The sequence below is a fragment of the Echinops telfairi genome, unplaced genomic scaffold (assembly GCF_000313985.2).
Source record: "Echinops telfairi isolate 266 unplaced genomic scaffold, ASM31398v2 ScPeMD7_1;HRSCAF=3_0, whole genome shotgun sequence".
NCBI lineage: Eukaryota > Metazoa > Chordata > Mammalia > Afrosoricida > Tenrecidae > Echinops > Echinops telfairi.
The window spans coordinates 18,714,066-18,727,796 of NW_022103896.1; positions in this window are offsets into that span (position 1 = coordinate 18,714,066).

Here is a 13,731-nt window from a genome sequence, read left to right on the forward strand (position 1 = left end):
TGTGTTGTTTGGATCTATAACCAACCATGAATTTATGACTGTTTCCTTTGTTTTATACCTTATTTAACTAGGGCCCGGACTATGAATCCTCAGATGCCATTTGACCTTTTGCTAATGGCCTCTCTCATCCAGAGGGTATGTCTGTATCTTTGTGTAGTCTTTATCCCTTTTAAGACTTAATAAATGTTCTCCTTAATTTATACATGAGATTTGAGTCTCTTTTGTATCCTAAAACACAGTTAAGTAAGAAACCTCTGTGGATTGGAAAACTTTCTATATTCATGGAGAGGAAAACTTAATAGTGTGAAGATGTCCACATTACCAAAAGCAATCTATAAATATAATCCTGGACCAGATCCCAGCATCATTCTTCAAAGAAATGTAAAAACTAATCACCAACTTTATCTGGAAAGGAAAGAAACCCAGGATAAGCAAACCCCAAAACAAAAACCAACTCCCTGTCAATCAGTCAATGCTGAATCATACTAAACCCCCTTTGAGTTGCTGAGACAGTAACTGCTGAGGAGAATAGGAGCCCAGTTTTCCCCACACAAACTGCTGACCATGCAGATCACAGCCCAAAGCATAAGCACCAGAGCTCCTACTCATTACAAAAAAAACCACCCAGTAACAACAACAATAACAACAAAGTAGGAGGTCTCTCACTCCCTGATGTCAAAACCTGCTACCATAACCATGATAGTCAAAGCAGATTGCTATTGATACAAAGACAGATGTTTAGACCAACAGAACCCAACAGGAACCCCAGAGATAAATCCATGCGCCTACAAACAACTGATTTTTGATAAAGGGTCAAAACATATAAAATGGGGAAGAAATAGTCTAACAAGTGACACTGGCAAGATTGGATTTCCGTCTACAAAATAATAAATACAAATGTTAGGGGTTTGGGTTGGTTTACCTCAGTTCTTCTCAACGCTGAAAGAATCCACGCGGCAGAGCACTTTTGTAAATCCAAGTAACTTTCATGAGGGAAAGGGAAGTTTCAGGTATGACAGCCTCAGAAAGTACACACTAATCCTGGAAAGTGTGCCAGGCCGTGTGGCGGGGGCTGTGGGAAAGTTCACGACAGAAAATGACCAGCCACGTCAGAGGGGCGTGGAAAAACACGCGAAAGGAGTGCAGGAACCGGAACGCGAAGGTGGAGTGAGGAGCCACGGGAGAGAGGCCAAGGAGGCAGCCTGAGGGTGCGGGAGAGTCTAACACGGGGCACCAGGGCGCCCCCACCCTCTGACCTGCAAAAAAACACCCGAACAAGAGGGTGTCCTGCCCTCAGCCTGTATTATTTATCCCCTCCAAGCCCCACTTGGGGAGGAGTGGTCGAGGGTATTGGCCAGGCTTATTGACTGAGTTTAAGTGCACCTGTGTGATGGCATGTGCCTAGGTTTGGCCAGGCTTAGCTTCACCCGTGCCTAGGTGGCCTTAGTCGGCGCATGTTCTGTTCTGGATTTTCCCATAGGTGTCTAATTAGTGTGCCTGATCCCTTTCCAGCCCCTTGATTGTGGCAGCTGATCTTCATTTGGGTAGGTATTTGGTGGAGACAACCCCACTTTGCCCCTAATCTAGCGACCTGTCACAAATATGAACTCAAGATGGATTAAGGACTTAAATACAAACCCTAGAACTGTAAAGATTATCAATGAGAAAAATAGAGAAAATGTAAGGGCCTCGATATGAGGCATGAACACACTATCAAGCATAAAGATAAATACCAACAGAACAGAAAACACAATGGAGGACTGGGACTGCCTAAAAAGACATTGATGTGCATCAGAAAGCTTCATTAAAAAATAAAAAAGAGCTCTGTGCTGCCCTTTCCTTGAAGTTATTTCCTTGCACAGTTATTTTGAAGGCCCCGGAGGTACCCTGTAAGGACTGCAATTATGTCAACATAGAACCCAGTCTTCTTGGAAAGAATAAAAGAGGCTTTGTGTTGACAGATGATGGGGAAATATAAAGGAGCAGGCTACAGTCCACACTATCTGTAGTCATGTCTAGAACATGATCAGGCATATTGCACTGGGCTTTCGATACAAGATGAGGTCTGTGTAAGCCCACTTCCCCATCAACGTGGTTATTGAGGAGAATGGTTTTTTTGTTAAAATGCATAGCGTCTTGGGTGAAAAATACATCCAGAGGGTCTGCATGAGGACAGGTGTTGCTTGCTCCGTTTCTCAAGCCCAGAAAGATTAGTTAATTCCTGAAGGAAATGCCATTGAGCTTGTATCAAATTCAGCTGTGTTCGTTTGGCTAGCCATGACAGTTAAAAACAAGGATATCTAAAAATGTTGGGATGGTATCTCTGTTTCTGAAAAAGGAACAGTTCATCAGGCTGATGAGGAAGATGTAAGAGGTGTCCCGCTACAGTCTAGATGATTCTTTAGACTTGTCTGGGATGCGTTGATGCAATAAAGTTTATCCAATTGGGGATGGGAGATGTGAAAAAGACAACTCACAGACAGGGAAAACATTTTGGGCATTGATATATTGGATAAAGGGCTGACCTCCCAAATCTAGAGAAAACAACATGTCAATAAGAAAAAGACAAACCATCCTGCTAAACGTGGGCAGAAGACATGGATTGACAATTCACCAAAGATGATATCCAGGTGGCAAACAAACAGAAAAAAATGTTTGCATTCACTAGCCATAAGAGAAATGAAAATGAAGACAACAGTGAGCTACAGCGTCATGCAAGCCCTGATAGTAGAGTTAAACAAAGCAGAAAACAGCAGATGCTAGAGAGGATGTGCGGAGAATGGAACCTGCAGACACAGCTGGTGGAATTGCAGAGCGGTGCGACCACCATGTGAATCGTAATGGTGCTTCCTCAAACAAATGAAAGAGCAATGCCGTGGGAACGGGCAACCTCTCTCCTTGGTACCTGCCCTAAAGAAATAAGGAACAGCACATGAGCACATGCATGCACACCCATGCTTTTCACAGCACTGTTCATTAGAGAAAAAAAGATGGAAACACAAACCCTCCTTTGGGGAAGGAATGATGAATAAACCATGGTACGTACATACAGTGGAATATTATGCATTCCTAAAAAATAATGATGAAACTATCAAACACCTCATGACGTGGGTGAATTTGTAAGATATTGTACTCAGTACAGTTATCCAATCGCATAAAAACAAACACTCGTGACCATGCTATAAAAGAAGACAATGGTTTTCACACCCAAATAAGCAGGCTCTGATGGCTGCAGAGAAGCTGGGATGAGGGAAGGGGAAAAGAGAGAAACGGAAGGAAGAAAATAAATAAACAAAATGTATTATCCAAAAATGATATAGATAATAATATACAGAGATAATACATACATGGATCATAGCACAGATAAATACACAGGAAAATAAATACAGAGATAGAATAATAGAAAATCAATAGAACTATGATTTTACTAAGTGTCAGTATGGGCAGTCAAATTTTCAACAACAAAAAAAAGTGTCCTTGGCAAGTTACTGGCTGCAATGTTCACCCGTGTCTACACAATGCTTGCTTAGACTAATCTTAACAACAATTAGCTCTGATTTGGTGCCTTGTTGTTTTAACATTCATGGCCCATATTACAGCAAGTGATGATATTTTATAATACATTGTATTATTATTTTTAAATCTTCAAGGACATTTTCCAACCATATTATCACACACAAGAAATTTAATTAACAATGATGTGATTCTATGATCAAAGATAGGGTCTGTAGTTAAAGTATTTTATTTGCCACCCCAAAAGTCCGTGCATTTTGCTCTTACCCAGGATTTAAATCTCCATTCCTAGGGGCCTCACACAGTCAGACCCAACTGCTGAGCTGAGAGATGCTGAAGAAAGGCCTGGCAACCTGCTTCCACGCAGATGGCAGCCAAGAAAACTCTATGGGCCGTTCTACTGTGTAACGTGAGATCACCAGGGGTCAACATTGGCTTGTTAACAATGGGTCCAGCTTTTTTGTTTCTTGAAATGATCTAATCCAAGGGCTTCCATTATATATTTTTCTTAATAAATTTGTCTTTAACGCATTTTTAATGTCCTTTCTTCTAGGACAATCCTATTAAAAATGGGCAGAAGACATAAATCGACAATTTACCCAGAGTGATACCCAGACGGCAAACAAACGTGAAGAAACACGTGCAATCACAAGGCATTTGAGAAAAGCAAATAAAGCAATGATGAGATGCCACCTCACGCCAGCATGGATAGCAGTTTCAAACAATAACAAAAACAGAAAACAACAAATGCCAGAGAGGATGTGGCGAGACTAGAACCCTCATACACTGTTTTTTGTCTTCTTGACGTTGACATTCTGGAATTGCCCAGGCCACTTGCTTTGTAGAATATGGAAGAAAAGATGGAGTCCTTATGGTTTGGGATTTCACTCATAAATATGAGAATGAATTCTACCTGTGCCTCTAGCTATTCACCTCCCTCCTCAGATACCTACCTACCTTAGCAATGAGCACTTAGTCTCCACAGATACGAATTTTAACTACCACTCAGCACTAAAAGAAGGCGGAGCTTCATCCTTATCATGAGAATACTCATGATACTCATGATAAGGATGAGAGAACCTCAAATGAGAATCTATAAGTCCCAGTGAGATGAAAAACAATAGCTACTAAAATAGCTGTGTATGAGATCCCCGTTTCAGAAGTATGCCTGCTAGCAAGCACTGAAGGAATCCTTGGTTTGGAGATCTGTGTTTTGAACATTCACTCCAGGTGGGTCTAATTCCCTCTAACATTTGGAAACCACTGCTGAATGTTACCATGCACCTCCTAATTCTTTAACAGCTTTAATAGAATAAGAACACCCCTCGCCATGGAGAGCTAGTACTTGACTCACATTCATAATATATAAAAATTCTAATTAGCCTTGAGGCAATTTGTCTTCACCTTGGAAATACTTCTGAAAGTGTTGTTGCCTAAGGTTTTCTAAACTTGCCGTTCTCTCCGTGACCCTGAGAGGATGCCTCCCCCCTTATTTCCAGCCCAGTTCCTCTTCCCTGTAATGCTTATAAAGGAGAAGGCCCCTGCCTGGGACTATCTGCAGGCTCAGGATTTTGCTTGTTCTCATTTTCTTTGTTCAACAGGAGACCAGAGCTATGGGGCCATACCTTTGCCTCCTTAGAGTTTAGCCCAGAGGACGTGATATGGAAATGCAGTGTTGTGGGACTTCACAGAGGACCCGGTGTTTCATTTCAGAAGTAAGACCGTAGCCGTTTGCCATTACATGTGTCATCTGCCTTGACGCTTACAAGTGTCCTGGTTATTGACGACTATATTTATGGAGTTCTCCTTTATTAACGCACAGAATAAATTCAAAAATTAGCCCCACTGAGAAATGCTTCTCCCCATGGCCTCTCATTTTCTCTGCTACCCAGGATCAGACTCTGTCCTTTCGGCTTTTAACATCTCCCAAGCATCGTCCTTCACTGTTCGATTTCCATTCACCGTGACCCCAAAGTCACTGCTGCTGTCTCCTTAAAATTTCTCTCTTGATCTCTTTAGCCTCTGTTGTTGTGTGCATTTGAATAAATTCCGAATCATAGCAACTCTGTAGGCCAAAGTAGAACTACCCCCTAGAGTTTCTGAGACTGAAATCTTTGGGAGAACCACCTCATTTGACCTTGGGCTGCTGGTGGGTTTGAATCTCCAACTTTTACAGTTAAGTCAAGTACTTAATGTTTGTGCTAATAAGACACCCACATTAGTCTCCAGTTGATGAAAATGCCTTTAGACCTTATCTTGCTTCTCAAATCAGACACTACATGGTACACTTTCCACCACTGTGGTAGGCCGGTTGACTAGAGAAACAAATCCAGAGACACTCATATATGTATAAGAAAGAAATACATATACATATATACATGTATATATGTATAGATCAAGAAGTAATTGTCTATAAGGAAAACATCCCAGCCCAGTCCAACTCAAGTCCATAAGTCCTTTAGACTCACGAATGATGCAGAATGCAGGAATACCACAGGCCAGTGGGTCCAAAGTCTCATGGAACCAATGGTGGTAGACACATCTCCAGGGCTCTGGCAGGTCCCAGTGTGGTTCACCAGCAGTAAGGTGAAGGCGAGAGAGGGGAACATTTCCAGGACCCTCCCACAAGGATCTGACTGACAGGCTAGAGTCCACCCCTACACTTTTATATCTTCAAATTGACATGGAATTATGTACCTACCACAAACACATTCCCTCAACAAATCTAGAATGAATCCATGCCACCTCTTAGCCAGTACTCCCATCTTCCCGGCCACCTAAAGGCCATGCGCAGTATCTGTTGGTAGGCTCCAAGTCTTAACAACCTTAGGTACAACTGAGCAAACCACTGCTCTGCCCGGCATCATCCTCGTGATTGTGATCTTCCAGGCCATTGACAAACTGACTGCACTGTCGGTTGTCGACCACCTGGATCCCTTTTTAGAGGGAGTTGGATGGTAGATTTAGATCTGACATCTCTGCAGCTTCAATAAACTTTTATTGAAATAAATTCTAAGGATGACGGCAACTACAAAGAAACTTTGAATGCTGCAGATTTGTTTTAGATATTGCCATTACTTAGCATTCGTGAATCTGTTGAAAAAGGCTTAAAGATTTTAACCATAGTCCAGCGGTTCTCAACCTGTGGGTCGTGACCCCTTTGGAAGTCAAACAACCCTTTCACAGGGGTCACCCAATTCATAACAGTAGCAAAATAACAGTTATGAAGTAGCAACAAAAATAATGTTAAGGTTGGGGGTCACCACATGAGGAACTGTGTGAAAGGGTCCTGACATCAGGAAGGTTGAGAACCACTGCTTAGTCTACCTCCTCAAAGGTTCTCCTCTTTTGTGCTGACCCTCTACTTTACCAAGTCTGCTGTCCTTCCCCAGGGACGGATCTCGCCTCATATGGTGTCCATAGTACATAATACGAATTCATAATCATCCTAAGGAGCATTCTGGCTGCAGTCCGTGGTACTTTCAATAATCTCCTCTAATACTGTAATTCAAATGCATCCGTTCTTTTCCTGTCTTTCTTATTTCATTGTTCACCTGTCACAGGCATAGAAAATCCACTTTGGGGTCAGGCACACTTTAATCCTCAAAGTAACATTTTTGCCTTTTCAGTATTTTTAAGAAGGCCCTGTGCAGTAGAGTCACCCAGTGCAATATGTTGTTTGATTTCTTTATTCCTGTTGCCACGAGCGTTGATTGTGAATACACGTAAAATGAAGCCCTTCACAACTTCAATCTTTTCTCTATCACGATGCTGTTGGTTCAATTCTGTGTGTCGTTCTATTACAGTATAATCCATACTGAAGGTTGTAATCTTTCATCTTTATCTATAAATGTCCATTCAAGTCCTCTTGGCTTTCAGCAAACAAAATTGTGTCGTAAAAGCAAAACCCCAAACTCACTGCCATCTGGTCAGTTTCTACTCACAGGGACCTGGTAGGACAGGGCAGAACTGCCCCTGTGGATTTCAAAGCCACATTTTTCTCCTGAGCAGGAGCTTGTGGATTCACACTGCTGACCTTATGGTTAGCAGCCAGACAGGTACTGTACTATGCCACACGATCACTGGCGTGAAACAGACCTAAGTTAGAACTAGGTTTGAATTTCAACTCAAACTTTCCTAAGAAGTGGGACCTCGTTGAGCTCACGATTCTCATTCATTTAAAGCAGGCAGTCAGCGCTGAGTCAGGGTGAACTCATGATAGTCACTGTTTGGCATCAAGATCTAACATTGTGTACAACTTTCATAAAGACAAATGACTATTTCGCTGGTGTTTCCTCTTCTTTGATCTGTATCTGAATAAATTACTGTAACCTGTTCAATATTTACTGATATCATTTCTCTTATTTCCACACAGATCCAAATTCTTATCTATCCTCTCCTGGGCCATTAGACAACCTTGCCTTCCGTTCTCCAAATATTTTATTTGTATTGTGTGGAAGGAGTCATGCTCACACACCCAGACTTTCCTAGTTAACTCATTCCTCATTCTGTCACTGAATTAATCTTGCCCAGTGTTTGTTCTCATATCTTCTCTACTTCAATTCGGAGGAATCAAAGACTTCCTAGTTACTTTCCAATAAACTCCACAGTAAGATCCCAATCTGTCTGTAGTGAACAGTCACCATTTGGTCCAGCCTTGTCATTTGCCATTTCCTGGTGATCTGTTCTTCATCCTCACTCCAGCCATTGGCTTATAGTGGTATCTATCTGTGGCCACCAGTGTGGACATGTGACCCAAGTTAAGCTAGCTTAGTTCTCTATTTTGTTTTGTTTTCCCCCAAGGGAAATGCAATGGAAAACGTCCTTTCTTTCTGGAATCCAAGGTGGGCACCAGGTTTAGCCTTATATAGTCTGAAAGAATGAGGTGTGTCTGTGTCAAGTTCCAGGTATGCTTGAAGGTAGCTATCTCCTTGCCCTTTTGCATATTGACTATGTGAACCCACTCACTTCCCTGCATTATCTGATGTCAGCAGGGTTTTTACTATTTGGGTGCTTGGGTAAGCATCCCAACACTGTCTGTGCTAGTCCAGGTGGACTAGAGAAGCAAATTCATAGACACTCATATGTATATGAAAGAGCTTTATATAAAAGAGCAACTAGTCTATAAGTTCATCGTCAGACTCACACAACACATGCAATGATGCTGAATGCAGGAAGATCACAGGCCAGTGGGATAAAAGTTTTGTGAATCCAGTGATGGTGGAAGCATCTCAGTGCTGGCCTGGGTCTCCACATTGCTCCTCTAGCTCCAGGACTCTGGCTCCATCAGCTAGCTCCATGTGGCTTTTCAACAGGAAAATGAAGCAGAGAGAGTATATCTGGCCTCCAGTGAGCTCCTTAGTGCCTCCAAATGAGGTCATCAAGCTATGATTTGATTGACAGGCTAAACTCCACCCCTTCACTCTTAATAGTCTCAAGTTGACATCAGACTATGTAACTCTCACACCGCTTTTCCCCTGACCCCTGTCTTACATCTTCCCCAAACCTACCTCAGTTTAGGAAACCTGCACATCTTCTTCAATTGCCTTCAGTTAAGGTTAGCCCTTGCATACCTTGTCTGTTGTTTCTTTAATTTACCTTTCAATCACACAACTGCCCCGAAGGACCCATTCAGTTGTGGAGGCTGGTCCTCACCACAGTGTCATGGGGAAACTAAGGGATGGCAAAGAAGGCAGCCGAACTCAATGAAGGATTGCAGCCAAAATCCATCTCACTGTTTGGGACTACCGAGAGTTGAAATCCACCCAATGCCAATGATCAATAACAACTCGACAATACTGCCTTGGGGGTAGCCCTGCTCCCACGGAAGTCCCCACTGTACAATTCCAATCACAATGCCAGGCTTGCAGATGTCGGGGTCATGGTCTATCTGGTTTACTGGGGACCCACCCAGGGAGTGGCGAGATGGAGAGTGCTTCCCAACCATCTAAGACTTGATGATAGGCCTGTTGGTCAACGGGGGCACGTCCGAGAAGTACCTATGCGCTTAGTCTTCCCTTCCTACACCCTCCTTCCGTCTTAGTGTTTCATCTGCACAGCAAGAAACAGGAGGACAGCTTCATGATTCAGAACCTGGAAGGGGCAGGGCTGCTTCCATACACCTTTCACATTCAACCCACTCTTTGCATGCATGCCTGCATCCCTGGGTGCATCTACTGCCCACACCTACCTTAGTTCTTGGCAAGAGGAATTTGTTGCCATCAAGTTGATTCTGACTCATACAACCCTATTGGGCAGAGTAACACTGCCCCGTGATGGAGGATTTCCAAGGCTGCAATCTTTATGGAGGCAGATCGACCCATCTTCCTCTCAGAGAGCAGCTTGGGCTATTCTTGTAGTTCGCAATTCAGGGCTTAGCCAACAGGCCTCCTGGTAAATGCTTTGTCAATGGGTATTTACACAGGGCTGGTGTCGTGGTTAAGCACCGGGCTGCGATCCGCATGGTCTGCAGTTCAAAACCACTAGCATCTCTGTAGGAGAGAGACTGGGCTTTCTACTCCCTCAACCAGTGACAGTCTCAGAAACCCACAGGGGTTCTCTATGAATCTGCATTGACTCGATGGCAGGAAGTTTAGTTTGGATTGGCCTTGATTTAGGAGTTGTGCATGTCCAGCACCCCACCTGTTCCTCTCTTTGGCTGTTCTCTGATGTACACCCAACTGGCCCCGAGCATCCCCTCACCTTGTAGCCACTCACTCCCCATACTTCAGATTAGAAGGATCTCCCCTGAAGGCACTCAATGGACTATTTGGTAAAAAAAATGCCAAAAATACAATGATCATATTGTGAAAATCCAAAAACATGTGTCCAGACTCATGGAAGTTGACTTAGGAGGCAAGAAGGAGCAATATTTGAAATGGAGACTGTCCCTGAAGGTCAGAGAGTAGTTGCTAACCCCAAAAGGGAACCAGCAGGAAGGGGGGTGTGATTACCCACCGTATCTATGCAATTTGGCCCCGCCCATTTCTCTCATCTCATCCCTGCCTGCATGCCTGAATCCTCCTCTCCAGGTCAGTCCACCCAGCCACCATGACCTCCTTTCCGTCCTCTGAACCAGACGGTTCTGGCTCCCTGGAGCCCTGTTATCGGGAGTTGTCAGGCATCACTCGGCTCATGGCTCATGGCTCAGTCCACTGTCTCTTTCTCACAGAGACACTGTCTCTTTCCCGACAGCCACCACCCCTGTCTCCAGTCATTCTCAATCCTCCTACCCAGCTTCATGGTCTTCCTAGCAGTTAGCTTCTTTCTGAAGGTCTTTTATGTATGTGTTCACCGGCTGCTGCAGCTCTGCTCTGCTGCCCGCTACAAGGTGAAGGTCACACCCAGCAGATCATGGTCGCTGTGTTTGCTGCTGGAACCCAGCACCTCCAGCCGTGCTAGGGACACGGAAGGTGTCCAACCAGACTTTCTGCAGCTCTCATATGCTGCTGCCCTCTCATGTACCCTTGGCTCCTGGGAAACCTGTGTGACTGACTCTTGCAAGACTAGCTCAGAAACAAACACTCAACGCCATCCAGTTTGACGTCCTACAGGACAGGGTAGAACTGCCCCTTCTGAGCTGCTGAGACTGGAACTCTTGATGGGAGTAGGAAGCCTGTCTTTCTCTGGTGGAGTGGCTGATGGTTTCAAATTGCTGACCGTGCCGATCACAGCCCAACTTGTACCTACTATGCCACCAGGGCTCCTCTTGCAAGACGAAGTCCACCTAAAATCTGTAAGAAAATATTCGCCCAACAGGAGAGGTCCACGGGAGGGTTCCGGTTTGGGCTGGCCAGGAAAAGAAAGTCCAACCTTTAGGACCTGAGCATGCTCGCTCGCTTCTTCCCATCCCTATTTAGCCAGTGTGTCTGTCTCAGGATCGGTTTGTTGAGCCCGAGTATTGCACAAACTATTAAATATAAAACTCATGATCTGCTCGGTGAGCTTTCACCTAATTCACCATAAAACGCTACACATGTGCACATCGGTTTTAGGTTTAGGGGAGAAGCAGGATACAGAACAGGAAACCATAGAGGCTGGAGCTAACAGAGTCTGAGTTCTGCAGGAAAGAGTGTAGGCCAATGGAGTCCAAAGAATGGCTCAAGTTATGAAATCTCTCTGTCTCTTCATCTGAAAGGAGGGTTTGGGTGCACTTCCCAAGTTCAGCTGTGTAAAGCATGATGAGTTAACTGGTAAAAGCATCTCCAGCTACAGTGTATGCCTCTGGCTTAATTCTGTTAAACAACGCACTCCTCCCCATCCTTCTTTCAACACTCACCTGCCCCTTCCCAGGTAGGTTTGCTTCGGAGGGGGTGGGGTCAGGGACGGGCGAGGGTTAATCACAGAGATACAGAGAACTTCCCATTCCGGAGCCTGTACTTTTTTACTGCACATCGATAAATTACCTCTGGTTTTGCCGGGGCCTCCCACGCTGCATGACCACAGGGACAGGATGTGGGGATGATGCTGACGGAGGATTGTGGGTCCAGGGTAATTTTCTCTTCTGATTTCTAAACCAACACGCTGCATTCTGGTGCCGGCCTCCATCTTGGAGGTCTTTGCTTAGAGCACAGATGCTCAGGCACTGATTTCCCTGAACAGGGATGTGTGTGGTTCCTAACCTTCGGTAGCAGGCCACCAGTCCTAGCTGTCTGTCCCTCCCCACACGGTCCTACCTACATGAGCTCCCTGCTGGCCCTGCACACAGAGGACAGAAGAGTCCTCGCGGTTGCTATCCCTGCCATAGCTGCTTTTGCATGAACGAATAGAGAGCTTTGGAAATGAGGGAGTACACAAGTACAGGAAACGATTGCAGGGAGCTACAAGCAGAAGGAGAAGCAGTCACCCAAGGTTCCCTCCAGGTTAGTCTGCAGTGAGTCTCCCAACACACACACACACACACACACACACACACACACACACACACGTTTGCATGTTCTTCCATGAACTTGCCTGGGACGCCACTCTTCTGAGATTCATCTCAGTTAAGCAGCCTTGGTTAAAAGCACAAGAGAAACTTTGATGATGGTGGTGGTGGTGATGGTGAGGATACATCTCAGTTGAATGTGTTGCAGATTTCTTTCCTCTGGACACTTTATTACATTGGGTATGACCTTGACAGAGCCACAGATCTGTGGGCTTGGTTCTGTTTTCAGAGAGGGAGAACAGTGCAGGAAAGGGAGGTAAATAGGAAGGGTGAGATAATTTGGAGAGGCCCACAGGCTGACTTTGCACATATAGAGATCTCAAGCCCCCAAATACCAAACTCATCACTATTGAGTGAGGCCCGCTCATGGCTACCGTATAGGACAGGGTAGAAGAACTGCCCCGTGAGGTTCCGACACTGTAACTGGTAAGTTGAGTAGAAAGCCCCTGTCTTTCTCCCGCAGAACGGCTAGTGGTTTCAAACTTCTAACCTTGTGGATTGCCGGGCAACTCAACCACTGGGCCACCAGGGAGAATGAGAGACTGTCAAGGTCCTGTGGCTTCCCATGACTCTGGGAGATTGGCTATGACCCAGCTTTTTCGACTGGCCTGGGAAGTTACCCAGTCATTCCAATAATATCAGTGCCCTTTAAAGATGAAGCTGAGCCCCCAAACAAGTCACCTGTAAAGATACAACCCCCTCCGACTGAGTTCTTCAATTAGGGGAGGGGGTGGGGCGGGGGTTCTTGTATGGGATGGGGAAGGATAGAGAACAGCCCAGAAAGCACTTGCAGTGGCCCGGGAAAACGCGGGTCAGCCGAAGACATGCAACATGCATCATGCTGGAGCTGGAAGAGCGGCTGTCGCCGGAGCTTGGGGCAGGCAGTGACCTGTAGGAGCCCCGGGCCAGCAGGGACGCTCCCCACCACCCCCCACCCCCCACCCCTGGAGAACCAGCAGGAAAGATGTCCGACATCTAAGGACACCACCCCTGGCGCTCCCTGGCTCTGCTCGGGGCTCTCTGCACAGTTTCCCTCTACACTGGCGAGGCCAGGGCCGGTCAGGGTTGGCCATCCTCCGCAGTCCGGAGAAGCCGGTACGAACTCAGCCGAGGCAGCGTAGCCTGGGTTTGCGGGAATCCTTGGAGACTTGGGTCTAGATACACTTGGCAGAAGGGCCAGGGGGCAATCCCGCCAGGAGATGCGACACGGGAGGGGAGGCAGGACACACCGGCCCAGCTGGGTGGGGTGGGGACGCTGCCGAGCAGGGAGAGTTGAGCCGGGGGCCGGGGAG